This window comes from Lolium rigidum, chromosome 7, assembly GCF_022539505.1.
Source record: "Lolium rigidum isolate FL_2022 chromosome 7, APGP_CSIRO_Lrig_0.1, whole genome shotgun sequence".
Lineage (NCBI taxonomy): Eukaryota > Viridiplantae > Streptophyta > Magnoliopsida > Poales > Poaceae > Lolium > Lolium rigidum.
In genome coordinates this window covers 232080654-232094717 of record NC_061514.1, presented here as the reverse complement: position 1 = coordinate 232094717, position 14064 = coordinate 232080654, and positions in this window count along the sequence as shown.

The window sequence follows — 14064 nt, the reverse complement described above, 5'->3', positions numbered from 1 at the left end:
GGAGGTGTCATAGTTAAGGCCATGGAAATGCCTCCATGGTGTATATGGCGCCTGGATGGGTAGTCCTTCTCCTTGGATCTGTCAAGCAAGGGTTTTTACGCTATCCACAAGTATTTTTTTTTAGTCGGAGAGTGTTTAACAGCACAAGAACATAGAAAATATGGCAAGCGATTTTAGTGAACATAAAATTTCATCTAAATGTGAGTGCAACAAAATCCTTAGGATTCTACATTCCAATGAATCTAAATACCCACGTAGGAAAAAAATCTAAGAATCATGTAAAATTGATTTGAATCAAAGGAGGCCTAAAGGTGCAGTCACGAGTTACTAGTACTTCCTCCATTTCATAATTCTTGTCGTAATTGAAATCTAAATTCAAACTAAAACAACGGCGGAAATTATGAACGGTGAAAAAGTAATTTTACTAATGAAAACATAGTGTCTCATGTTTCTTTAGTAGTCTGAAAATAGAAGCATAAATTCCGAGCGCCAAGCGGACATGTCATCCATCAAAACACCGAAACCTCCGGGCACACACCAGCCCTTACAACATCAAGAAGCAAAACTAGTGATTCTAAGCCAATTCTACCCATTACACCATTCAAAAAATTAAATTACCATTGAAAATAAATACCATCCATTAGAGCAAGTACTCCATTCATTCACAATTACCTCACTTTTCGGGTTTAGCCAAAGTTAAAATTTGGAAAGTTTGATCAAGAGTAGAAGAAAAATATCAACATTCATAATACCAAATGCCATCGCGTGCTATGCTTTCCAATGACTTCACCACCGTTTAGTCTAATCTAGTGAGACGAGCCGAGAGTAGTAAGAACATGTTTAATAGTATAGCTAGGTGTGAGTGTTTTGTTTCAGATTTTTCAATTTTTTAAAATCAGCATTTAAAGTCTTAAAAAATTCTAAGAAAATCTTGCTTGATGATAATGATGGCGTCTACCTATGCGCAAAAAATCAATGAGAATTATGATGTATTCTAGGCTGTGGCAAAAAAAAGACAAATTTCGAGATCTCGGATAATGAATAGTGCAAAATTCAAAAAAACCATGCACTCGTCACTTTTGTGTAGAGTCGGGATACAAAGTATTCCATATTGAAATTTTATTTGCAAGACCATAGAATAAGTCGTTGTCAAATTCTAGGAGCTTTTTGAAACTTCAAAATGTCAACTCCAAAAATAAAATCAAATACATTATGACTTTTCTAGCCATGTGTTGGCCATAAACAAGTTTCATGTTGTTTAGTCACTCATACAACAAGGTTGGCTGTAAGATTAACTATTAGATTGCTAATTTTTAGGACTTTCTCCCTCTTCACAAATATCAAATTTTCCTAGAAGCATGAGCAAAGGTGGGCTCCCTTACATGACAACCCACTCTCCTTATTTTTTGATGTCTCTCCTCCACATAGGCGAAAGTGTTACCTAGCTTCGGAAATCTCATGACGGTGGTGAGCCTATTGCTGCTTGTTTGGAATTACTCGGGCAATAAGTACAAGATTACAATCGGGCCGGAGCTCCTTTATAGCCAACGGTGTCGGCTGACCCCAATGGATGTTACCAAAACCTTCGTTACTTAGTGTTAAATAATATTAATTTATTGAGCTTGATCCCATTGGAAAACAGAGAAAATAGAGATGCCCCGTTGTAAAAAATCCTAACTTCATCTCTGAATACAATGGGTTGAGTTGTGCCTCGAGGGCTCACAGGATCAAGTTTATAAAGGCTTCGGATTTAGGGTTACAATGGTAGAGATTCTATCCAACTAAGCCTAGACTATGCAAAGTATTTCTTATCGTGTACGTTGCGGATCAGACCAACCTTCATCATGGGCTGGATCTAACAGGCTTATTGCCTAGGGCCGGATCCCAACATATCTATTCTCCGATATATTCGGGCCACCCGGTCGAGCCATAAGCCTCGTCTATATGTGGGTCAATCCAGAGCTAGCAGAATCAACATCCTACCATTTGGTAGCTTTTTAAAAGTTAGGGAAAGAGGAGGGAGTATGTCAGTGACAAATGGTTTAAAGGAACAGGTGGGAAATGAGCAGAGAATGCGTGAAGCAACATGCTAGATATATATCTGGCAACCTAGAAACATTTCAACGAGGAGTTCGGCCGTTTCGAAACTACTACGTAGATAGTAGGCCAACAGGACTGTCGTATCGGTAGTAGTACAATACAGCCGATCGGCCGGGTGCAAAATACAGGGGTGTGGACGTAGAGATCGAGTGACAGAGTTCACCGATTGGTCGATTCGGCGGACTCGAAGCTGCCGTCGTTATGCTCTTCTTGGCCGGTAGGACGGTATGCATGCGTGCGTCGTGGGCGAACTCGAAGCAGGCCCAGTGTGCGCGCGTGTCACGGCACCCAGCTGCTCAGTGTGCGTCGTCGTCATCCTCGCCGTCGTGCGCGCCCGTCGCGTCACCGCCATGTTCTCCCTGTCACGGCTAACGGTGCGTCCGGACTCCGGCGTGATTGCCGTGCACGTTCGCCATATCTGTCAACGAACTACTCCTGAATTCTAGAAAGAGAACTCACATATAGCCTAGTTGACCAGCCATGCATGCCTGGAAACAGATCGACTAGTCACGTCCAACCATGCCGCCGACGTGGTCAAGACCGGGAAGAAGATTAAAATCGCGTGAATTGACATTGGAAATTATGATTATGCATACTTTAACAGTCTCGAAGAAATGTTATGGATTTGTCTAAACTGCGGATGTATCGGTACTAAATAGTATCCAGATTCTTCTAAATTAGGCAAATGTGGTGACATATCGATCGACACCTATTTCAATGTCGTAGCCATTGATAGTGTAGGCGTAGCGTGGCAGGGCTTAGTCATATTAAAAATAATACTTCCTCCGGTTCATTAATGCAAGATTTTTTAGATACTTCATCTATACCGGTTTATTAGTCCTACTTGTACCCCTATGTTGTTAATTTAATCCACTTAATATGAGGTCGTATTAGAAAAATATATCATCAGTTCTTTTTTATTTTCTAATGATATATTTTTATACTATATAATTTATATTATAGAGAGGTTAAATTGACGATCTAGTTACACACGGAAGACTTATAAATTGGTATGGTGGTAGTATTTTAACATGACCTGAATACAAACCAGAAACTGAGTTAACCTACCACTAAACGCCAGCTCTATACACGTCAAAATGAGTTAACCTACACTAAAGCTATTCAGTTTCACATTAGTGAATGGAGGAGTAACCGTTTAGCTAGAATCAAGTTAAGGCTCATTCACCTATAAACCGTGCACCTTTTGTGCGTCTTTGAGTTGTAATTGGAGCTGCAACTAATATTTTCAGTTGCAAATGAAATTGCAACTAACAATTTTCCGGTTTGAAGTGAGATTGCAACAGACAGAAATGGTTTACTATACTCACGTGTTCGTGTCATACAAAACCATACGATGACATCACTTAGCTGAGAACAAAGCTAACTCTCGATCAACTAAAAATTAATATAGCCTAACAATAAAACATATATAGCTGCCTCTCGATCGGGAACTGTTAGCTGATAGGCGACAACAGTAGCAGCAGATTCCCTAGATAACGGTCTCGCGTCGATAATTGGATGAGAACATTTGGGATCACTTAAAATAGCATCAAAAGCCAAAGAACAGAACGAACTGTTACCATCTCCTTCCATGTCCAACAATCCGTGGAGCACACCAGTATGCATGCTGTACGCGCACCTGACCAGTCACCACCACGGAATAAGGGCATGCATGTGTTGCTCAATATATACTAAGTCGCCATCTGAGGGTCACATCTGCTGAGCAGCCGCTCGTCGTGGCCATCCATCCACGATCGGATGGCCGCCTTGGCCCTTGGATATGAGCTAGCTGCTAGCTAAATCTCGCCATAATGGTATCTATCTTCTTCCTTCCGGAGGCTGCTACGCAACACACGCACCCGCCCAGCACGCCGTCGACCAGCTAGCTTCGGTGTGGCTCCCTTGCTGTTGATGATGACTTCTTTCCACACAAGTCTTGCTTCCATACAAACTTAATGCTCTCCCATCTCTTAGACTCGTCGCGGCTTTCATCATCTCGAGGTTGGAGTCAAGAATTTATCTGTAACTTGAGAATTAACTCGTTTAGCTGCCCGAAAGTGGCAGTATAAAATTTCAGTTGAGAATTCCTTCATCTTATGCCTAATTAATTTTGATTTCTCTTCGTACCCGGTCATTTATGTGGATTGCCAAATGAAATGAGGTTATCACTTTCATTTCATTTATTTCTGCCAAATAAATACAATATGGTGAAAAGATTGTATCCTCGGCAAGCATTTGCAAACCTAGCCTCCAGACTACCCCGGCCCTCCCAACCCTCCCGCCGCCGCCGCCCGGCGAGCCGCCGGGGCAAAGATCTCGGTGGCGTGGCGGCGGTGGGGGCCTTCCCTCGTGACGCGTCGGGAACGGCAGCCAGGAGTCTCTCCCGCGGCGACGGCCTGTCCGCTCCCGGGCGGCGGCGGTCGGACGAGGATGGAGGCGGCGGCGATCCTCCAGGGACGATCCGGGCTGGGGCTGCGGCCTCCCCCGCTCCCATCGGCGGCATGCCGGCGGTGGGAGGCCGGTGGAGGCCGGACAACGTGTGTGACCCGGCATACCTTTGCATGGTGTAGTTATGCAAGTCAGATATAACACCAATGAAACACTAGTTCCACTAGTATTATATCGCTCGAGTGGTACAACGAAACATATGCGGGTCCAAGGCATGTCTATAGAATTACACACGAGACTTCGTTACATAAGATCATCACAGCCTCCCTACTTTACAATGAGGTAAAAACTGCGAGATAACTCCGGAAGAACGACTCGTAGTCTAATCCTATCACGAACTCTATTTATAGAGTATTTAACTAGCTATAGAGGCTAAGAATAGATTCTAGCTAAATAGGAGCTAGGTTTAGGAAGCTAGTTCCCTTCTATGGCTAAACTAGGTTTTGTCCTTGTTGGATGTGGTATCTGACTCCTCTGACAGGTTCCTGTCTTTTGAAGTAGTTGTTGACTCCTCGGTCTTCGAGTTGCACTGTAGATCCTCCTTTGATGCCTCCATATCTGGCTTAGCGGGGATTTAAGAGTGGGATGAGTACGAGCGTACTCAACAAGTTCATTATAGAAGAGGTGTTTAATGCACTAGCTACGGCATTAGACCGGAAAGTCTAATACCAATGCGAGTTTTCATAACCATTTCTTCAAAAGGTTGCTTTTATTCGAAGAACTATGTCCGTCGACCTTCACCGGTTTACTAGAACTTCATGGAGCTCCTTTCCGGCAGCGTTCGCGGTTCCATATCCGGAACCGAGGGAGTGACAGGTCACGGTTCTTTACACTCGCCGAAGGTGTGTTGCTTTACCCATAAGAGATCTTAACCTTGGTGCCAACCAGAGCGCGCACAGCCCGTCCACACTTCCTATGGTGTGAGGCCCGAGTATAAGGTCATAGCCAATCATATTCCTCCGCTACCTCGCACACCCACCCTTTTGTAAGATTGTCTTCCCCTATATCTATGGTGAGACCAGACCTGAGCATTTGTTCTCCCCTATACCAATTAAGGTAGACCGTTCTGAACAATTTTTATATGCCCGCCCTATCAACCATAGATAGACCGTTCCGGACACCTTACAATCCATCATAGACCGCATTACCGTGGGGACTTTAGGCTTCCCCAGCCCACCGCTTGTCCCTCAGGATACAAGTGTCTACGGCAAGCGCATCCGTTGATGTACAAGAGGTGGAAATACGATTGACTATTCCGTCCCACTCCAGATCTTGTGGTTAACACGGGTATTACGGCACAAGAATCACTGGCGACATTTGTTGTTTAATCCTAGATGGATATAAACCCGTGCAATGGAACCTCCACCATATCAACACAATCCATGGTTCCATTGCCCACCACATAGTCATATTCATAGTTATGAAAGTAGTGGTTTTGATTTTTATGCGTAGTGATAACCATAATACTTTGCAGACAGTATTTTGATAGAAATACTCAAATGACATGAGCAAGTGATGAACTTGCCTCTCTTGACTTAGTGAAGATTATGCGGGCAAGGTCTTGATGCGCAATAACTCCGGATCTAAATAGCATCATCGTCCAGATGGGACGATGTTTAAAGATTGGCAAGGATGCACTAATGCATAAGTATGAGATGCAATCGCTCTAGCGTAGACCTAACCCGGATGATTTAGGATCAGTGAGTTGTGATGATTGGTTTAGGGTGTGTTGCACTTTTAGAGTGATTCACAACAAGGTTCTTATTGACTTTTGTGTTGTTTTAGAATCATAAGCGGTGTGGTAAGTCGAATAGTAACAATCATACACACCCAGGAATAGTAGTTGTATAATAAGTGAAGAGCAGTTGTCAATTTTAAGTCCTATAAGGCATAGTTGATGATTACTTGTTATATTCTTTAAAAGAATAACTTTGAAGAACATGTTATTTAATAAAGAATAAGTATGATTATTAGATTTGTGGGGTTCTATGGTTTTCTATGGTTCTAATTGTTTTCACGGGTAAGTGGTAAATGGATCACAACCTAGTTGGATTCATTAGCTACTAGGCTTGTATTGTTGAATTAAGCCTAAACATCTTAATTACCAACTAGTTGCTATCAAGGTGGTATACCTTGTTGGTGATAGCTAGTTAGGGTTTATAGGTCCTGTTAGGTAGGGTTGAGGATACTCTCTATTTTCTTCAAAGAATAACTTTTGAAGAACATACATCTAAATACTAAGAAGTATAATATATTAGGTTGAAAGTTGTTTAGGTTTGCTATTTAATTCTCTAAGTAAAGATTGGTTGGTTCATAAATAGGATGTTTTGATAATTATCTATACTAGTAGGGTTTAGTGGGTATGGTGTCGTGATGCACAATTAATGGGCATGGTTGTTATTATGGTTCATCACAGGGTTGTGATGCTAAATATGGATAATTAAGGTTGTTGCCTCTAAAGATAGGAGTTAGGGTTTGCATTTGGTTGCCCTTATTTGATCAATTAGGTTGGATAGGTATGCTCTACATGGAGTACTAAATTATTGAGAATAGGGCTCCTACCATTTTATGTGGCATTGCAAGTATTTAATTGCTATTATGATTCTATGTAAGGTAGAATACCATGATACTGCTGAGGATCTAGGGTTTAGGTTTTAGAAGTAAATTGAGGTTCAAATGAAATAGTGGAGCTAGGTTCTAAAGGGCATTAGGGTTTTAGGATCCACATGAAATTATGGGGTTATCACTTTGTTTTATAATTGAACTAGGGTTTCTAATTCCCTATAATTCTTGGATTAATAACTTCCTTAATAAAGTTGAGTTATTAATATCTCTTGAAATTAAAATAATACTGGATTTGTCCTTTTGTTACTATTTTAAGAGTGTAATGCATGAGCAAGGGAAAATTAGTTTCTAATATTTTCCTTATTGGCTTACCTGGTTTTAATAAAGTTGAGGTTATTAGTAATATCTATTAAATCCCCTATTCTAAGGATTTATTAGATTATGAAGCAAAGGAGAGAATTAGTTTTTAATATTTTCCACTTATTGGAACTATACCGGTTTTGATTAATTTTAGAAGTTCTTTCTTAATTGTTGAATTTTAATTGAATTTGAAATTAAAATTCAAAGGCCCAGTTAACAAGTATTAAATAAGTGAATTTTTATTAAAAATAAAAAATTTCATTTTATATTTTTATTGAATAGAGGTTTTCTTTTTCTAAGAATTTTAATATCTCATTTGTACATTTTCCGAATTATTATGAATTTTATACCTGAATTTATCAGAAGTTGCTTTGAAGACATTATTGAGATTGAAATTTTATCAGAAATGACCAAGTGCAACTTTCGGATTCTACCTCCAAGCTGGCCTTACCGGGCCGTGGCCAGTGACATGGTCATACCGCCACACGCAGGCATTGACCAAGGTCAAAGTACGCCGCGATGCATGCAGGGGACTCCTCGCCTAAGTGGCGTTTGCTGACGATCGCGGAGGTTCGGACCCTCCCCGATGATTGGAGACTACCATCCTCCTCGGCGCACGCGACAAGGAAGCTGATTGATGCTAGCGCCGCCAGGCTAAATGGTCCTGCCGGAGGATTGACCGAGCGGCGATGAAGAATTACACCAGGGGTATGTTGCGGTCGATCGACGAGAGGTATGCCTGCGGCATGTAATGCGAACTTGGCGAGCATGCTTGGGGCACTTAGTCATCCGCGGAGTCGCGGAGAGCATGGCGGCGAGACTATACGGGCGAGCCGGCATCGCCGGATTTCGATCGATTCTGGCGAGTGTTGGAGAAGGCGAGGGTCGCCCGGCGCGTGCTCCTCAGGGCCGGCTTTGGCCTCGGGTCCCTCCGCGCAGATGAGCGAGTCGAAGGCATGGTGGTGACAAAGGTGTCCACGGCGGGGCTTTGGGACTCGCCTAATTCGACGCGTGACAGCCGATGGCCGCGGCACCTAAGCCCAGGGTTCACAGGCATGGTGAGAAATTGGGGACAGAGAGGAGGGCGTGAAAGAAGCCGGCTAGGGGTTCGTCCGAGGGTTTTATACCGCGCGGGAGGCATGCCGCGTCACGGCCTTCGAGCTCCGGGAGGCTCGCGGCCTGCGAGGGAGGCCGATCACGGCCTCAGTCGTCCATGCATGCGAGAAGATGAGGATGAGGACCGAGCCTCCTCCCTCTCGGATATGTTGACGAAGGGATATCTTGGGCCGAGTTGGGCTCGTGTGCTGGGCCACAGGCTGCAGTACGGGCCGATGTCGGGTCAGCTCGTTGGTGGGCTGCCACTGACCATGGCATCGGTTCGGGTATGCTTTTTCTCCTCTTTTCTATTTTCTATTTTCCGTTTTTATATTTCCTATTTGAATGGATTTCAATTCTAAATTTGAATTGCAGAGGTTCTTGTTATGTTAATTACTGCATTTTGTGGTGTAGTGCAAAGACTTATTGCCTCTCTTCTTTATTTGAAACAAATATTTTGGATTGGATTATATTGCATAGTTGTGCAGCTTCGTTCATAGTCGCAACTAGGCATGGGTTTCAATTCTTATTTCACAATTTCCTTTTTCTTGTGAATTAATTCTGTTAAGATTTGATGATGTTGATAATCGCAACTCAAAGTATTTCGAGGTTGTTGTTAAGACTTGGTTCCCAGTTTGAGAAGTGGATGACTTACATATGATTTGTGTGATCACCAACTTAGTTAGAGGTTTAATAGTTTCTATTTTAACCCCCTGTCCGAGTTTAACACTATTATTATATTTGAAAGTATCTAAGTAGGGATTGTTTCCATCATGGTTTATCTTGTTTACAAAGATAAATGGTTGATCACTACACATATGGTTTATTTATAGGACTTAGCATTAGGTGGCTCTTATGTTTTATAATTGAACTTTGGATTTAATTAATGAACCATCAGGGGTTCAAATGCTATTTACCTAATGACACATGGGTTGAATCTTAATGGTGGTTTAGGTTTTATTTGTAGATCACCCAAGTGATACTCAAACTAGGGTTGAGATTTAATTCTCGGGTTGTAGAGATGAGATGACACCATATTGCATGCTAAGGGTTTAATTCCTACCCTTCACCGTGATAAAGGGTGGTTGTTTACTCTACATATTTATGTGCTTCCCTAATTACTTTAAGGATTTGAGAGTGGTCTGAGTCTTCTGCCAAATTCACTTCTATTATTAATCCTTAATCTATTAAGAAAGTAATTAAAGTGGTTGTAGATTCTCTTTTTTATATAGTTAACTTTGGTGCATGTGTGAATGGATGGTTTCTCACCATATCAAGTATGAAGTTTTACCTCTAAGAATTGCTTAGGTTCTTTAACATTATGCAATATAGATATTAGAGTAAGGGTTCTACTTATGATCACGAGAGTGGTTCACTAAGTAAGGGTTGAAATATAAGCCTAAGGTTGCTTACTAGTTGCCTCCCTATGATTTCATCGATGAGGTGAAGGATATCATACTTATCCTATTAAGGATTTATCTTATCCTCACATACATCAAGAACATGATCATGGATTTAGGCATGATCAGCACTTATTCTTAACTTAACTCTACCTCCCAAAGTTCTTGGGGCTGACGTGATCATCACTCAATTTATAGTGATCAATGTTTGGATTCCTAATGTATCTCTCACTAAATAGGTTTCTCGCTTCCATGATCAAGTATTGTCTTGATCAACTTCGGCATCTGTTCTTCTCTTAGAATTCCCTTAGGTGGACATGGTCATGTGATTGTCTCAATGGATTATATCCCAGGAGAATGTCCGAGATGATTCTCTGCAGGATTCTTCATAAGCAATGATGATTTAATCAATGAGGACACATGGATAAGTTCTCTCTCCTCCATTTGGGAAGGAATTACTTCTAAACACTGAGGTTCAGGCTCCATAGAGATTGATGTGATCATCAAAATCTGTGTTTAACATAATTGGTTTCTCTCTCTAGGGGTTGTTTTGATTAACGATCCTAGGGTTGCTCCTTGGAGATGAGTGATTTGAATACTTGGATGTATATCCAAGGGTTTAGCTCAAAGGGTTGTGTCTATTGCTTTTTTCTAATAATTAAAATAGAACTCTCACCTCTAGGATTTGATGCTTAACTATTTGGAATGGGGAAGGATATCTCTTCTCTAGAGTTGCTCTCCTATGTCATGATTCCATGTTTTAAGTGGAATCAATACCATGAGGGTGTATGGTAGGATCATTGATTTGTTTTAAGATATGGAAAAGACCAAGAGTGAAGAATGGATTTCTTCATTTTATTGTTACTCGATTTCCAAATGTGATGTATGTTCTACATATGTTATGGTAAGGATTACCATATTATAATTTTTTATTATTAGATCAAGCAATTGATCATTAAGTAAAGTGTGGTTGTGTTGGATTATCAGCTCCATTTGATCTAACCCCTTGGTTCAAACTATCTCTACCCAAAGCAAGGTTTTAGCAAAAGTCACTTTGAGGTTTATAGCGCTTGACTTGGTGAGCTACTTCCTAATTCCACCAGGTCAGTGCAGCTCCCGCTATCTTGGGATCGTTTTTTGCTTTAAAGCGTCGAAAATTCCCCAGATTTTCTGTAAAAGCCATGAATGCAATGCACACATACCGTTTCCTCTGTTTTTGCTTACGCCATTACCTGGGATATTACACAACGCCTTTTCCTCCGCCTCTAGCCGAGTGAGGGCGGCGATGATCTTGGGCTCATCGCGGCACGAGGATCGCCCGGGGGCAGCCGGCCCTTTGGGTTCGATGGCGAGAGGTGAGCCTCTTCGCACGTGAGAGGATCGGGCTCGCGGTTGGTGGTGGTGGATCTTTTGATCTACCGCCCACTGCTGCTCCGGCTGGCGAGATGGGAGGAGCTGGAAGGTCAAGCGGCAGATGCTCGTCGCGGTGGAGGGTTGGAGTGGCCAGCCGGGATGGTCGCCGACGTGGGGGTCCGGCTCCGATTAGCATGCGTCGGCCCTAGGGCCTCTCTTGCAGTGAAGAGGAGGACCTGCACCGAGGAGCCTGGACGGCGGATCTGGCCGGAGTGTTGAGGCCCCGGAAAGGTCCCGCCGGGCGAGATGTAACAGTTGCTTTTGCCCCGGAGTTTTTGCCTGGATCAGGCAGGTATTCGAGTCGTGCAGCACACCACATGTTTTTGGTGGCCGAACCAGATTGGTTCCGCGGCGAGCGCGCAGCTCTTGCCTCGTGTTGAGCCTCAGTGACTATGGGTGCATGATGAATGTCGGAAGAAGAAGAATTTCATGAACGGCCGGGGGGAGGACACTAGCTAAGGGAGTGTCTCAAGTCTCTCGCGCCGTTGAGGGACTTGCTGTGAGTGTTCCGGGCTTCACAAAGCAGCGGCATGACAGTGGGGCGACAACACAGGTCGTGCAGAGAGTCCTACCTTTCGGGCAAGAAAACCCAAGGTCTGGCCTTAGTTGGTTTGTGCCGCGGCAATGACACTTGGTGGAGGCATGTGTTTTGAGAAAGCGGGGACTATCTTCGTGGTGAAAACCTAAGATCTTTTGATCGGCGAAACCGATGGTTGATTTGAAACAACACGATTCCTACTTCTTCGGAGAGCGTCGTTTTTGGAGAGTGCGGGAGTTCAGGTGTTGTCTTGGCGGTGGATGTGTCTGTCGTGGTTAGGCCCGAAGATGCTGTAGCGGGACTTTTCATTTTCTTAGTTTTCTTTTCTTGTTTTTTGGCTGTGTGCATCCGTGGTGCCATTAGGGCGGTGCGTCGGTATTGCATGAGGCTGGATGCAGTTGGTATCTGTGATATTAATATATTCCCTTTATCGAAAAAAATAAATGAAATATAATAATGAATTCCAAAGCCGTGCTTAGTTGGCTTCTTCTCTAAAAAAAAAGAGGGGTGCAATGCAACTTGTGATCAATCATTGGCACGCAAGATTTTCTCTCGAGAACCCGCAGTGATGGTTGCCATCTCTCTGGTGCAATCTGTATATGATTTGTTGTACTGTATTAGTTCAGTACACGGTTTCAGTGCTCTCTGAACAGTGACACACTGACACACGACGATTTTTAATTTGCTGGCATATGTGAACCTCGTGTAGACCGATTCATTGCTATCTGAGGCTTTAGTTCGCTTTATAAATAAAGCTAAACGATCAAACTGATAAAATGAAAACCCTCTTACACAACAACAGATCAAAAGAAAATAAGAAAAATAAGAAAACCTAACTTGCTACCGAAGGCACCAGAGCGAAAACAAGGAGACCAGAGCTGCCACTGACGACACCCCAAGAAGATACCAATGCATCCCGCCATCGTTGGCGCCCGAAGCATAGGCCCCGAAAAACCTTCAAACCCAGTATCTCGGAGGTCCACTACCCCAAACCGAGGCCCCACCTACATGCCATATGTGAGCCTTTGGAAAGCCGAGTCGCCCCTAGTGTCAGGATCCCCCACCGTCCGCTCATGGCAAGGGAGAGAGACCATCACCACTGCCCAAGTGTGCAGCTAGAGACGTCTGCTCAGTCTACCTTCCTGCATCTAAGATCTCGCTTAACCATTGAGTGGTTGGCATGAGCACAACTAGATCGCCAAGTCGTTCGGGAAATGTCCAAGGGCCAAGCAAATCAACTCCGTGAAAACAAGGATTTTACACCGAGCGTACCGTCGCCCTCAAGTTACACCTACAAGGCTACCAATGTCCGAAAGCAAGGACAGTCTAGCTGGCCGCCAGGATATCGGGCATGTGTCCGGATCCTAGCCACCCCAACCACACATGGCTAGAGGGTGGGTTCTCAGGGAACACTTAAAACCAGCGGGATAGCGGGGCCCACCCCATCCAGTATTGGCACAAGATGCACCTAGATCTAGAGTAAAGCCCGTCGCTGGCCGCGGCACGCACCGCCAGTCGAAGGGAGAATCACACACTACTAGGAAAAGGCCTATAGCCGCATGGGTTATCGTCGACGGGCTAAACTTTGGGTACGCCGGTGCTGTTTACCGCCGGTGATGCCCGAGCCTGATGGACTGTTTATTGAGAGAGTAGAAAATGGGGCGTCGATGAGGTTCGGGCCACGGAAAAATTGGAGCTACTCTTCACCGTCGGCGGACCCACCTGCAGGCGCACCACAACCTCAATTTTTCAACCACCCCCTCCCCGTGGATACGCCTTTTCTCTTTCGTTGAAAAATAAAAAATGATGGGAAGATTCAAAAATAAAATGTCATCTGAAAGTTTTAATGAAAATTATTATGAAAACATGGAATTTCGATATATTATGCAAAAATGTGGTCATGTTTGTTAAAAATGAGTTTACGGGTTGCATACTTCCTCCTCCTCCGATGAAAAACTTTTATATCAAAATGTATCTGTGCAGAAGTTTCCTATCTGTTTAGACAAAAATTGGATTCAGAAAATTTAAAACAGAAACATGACTTTCAACTTTTAGATTTTGATGAAAAAATAAAAATAACCAAGGCACACCCACCATGTTACAGAGTGCAGCCGCGTCTTCAGGTATATATGCCAAGCTAGCCCT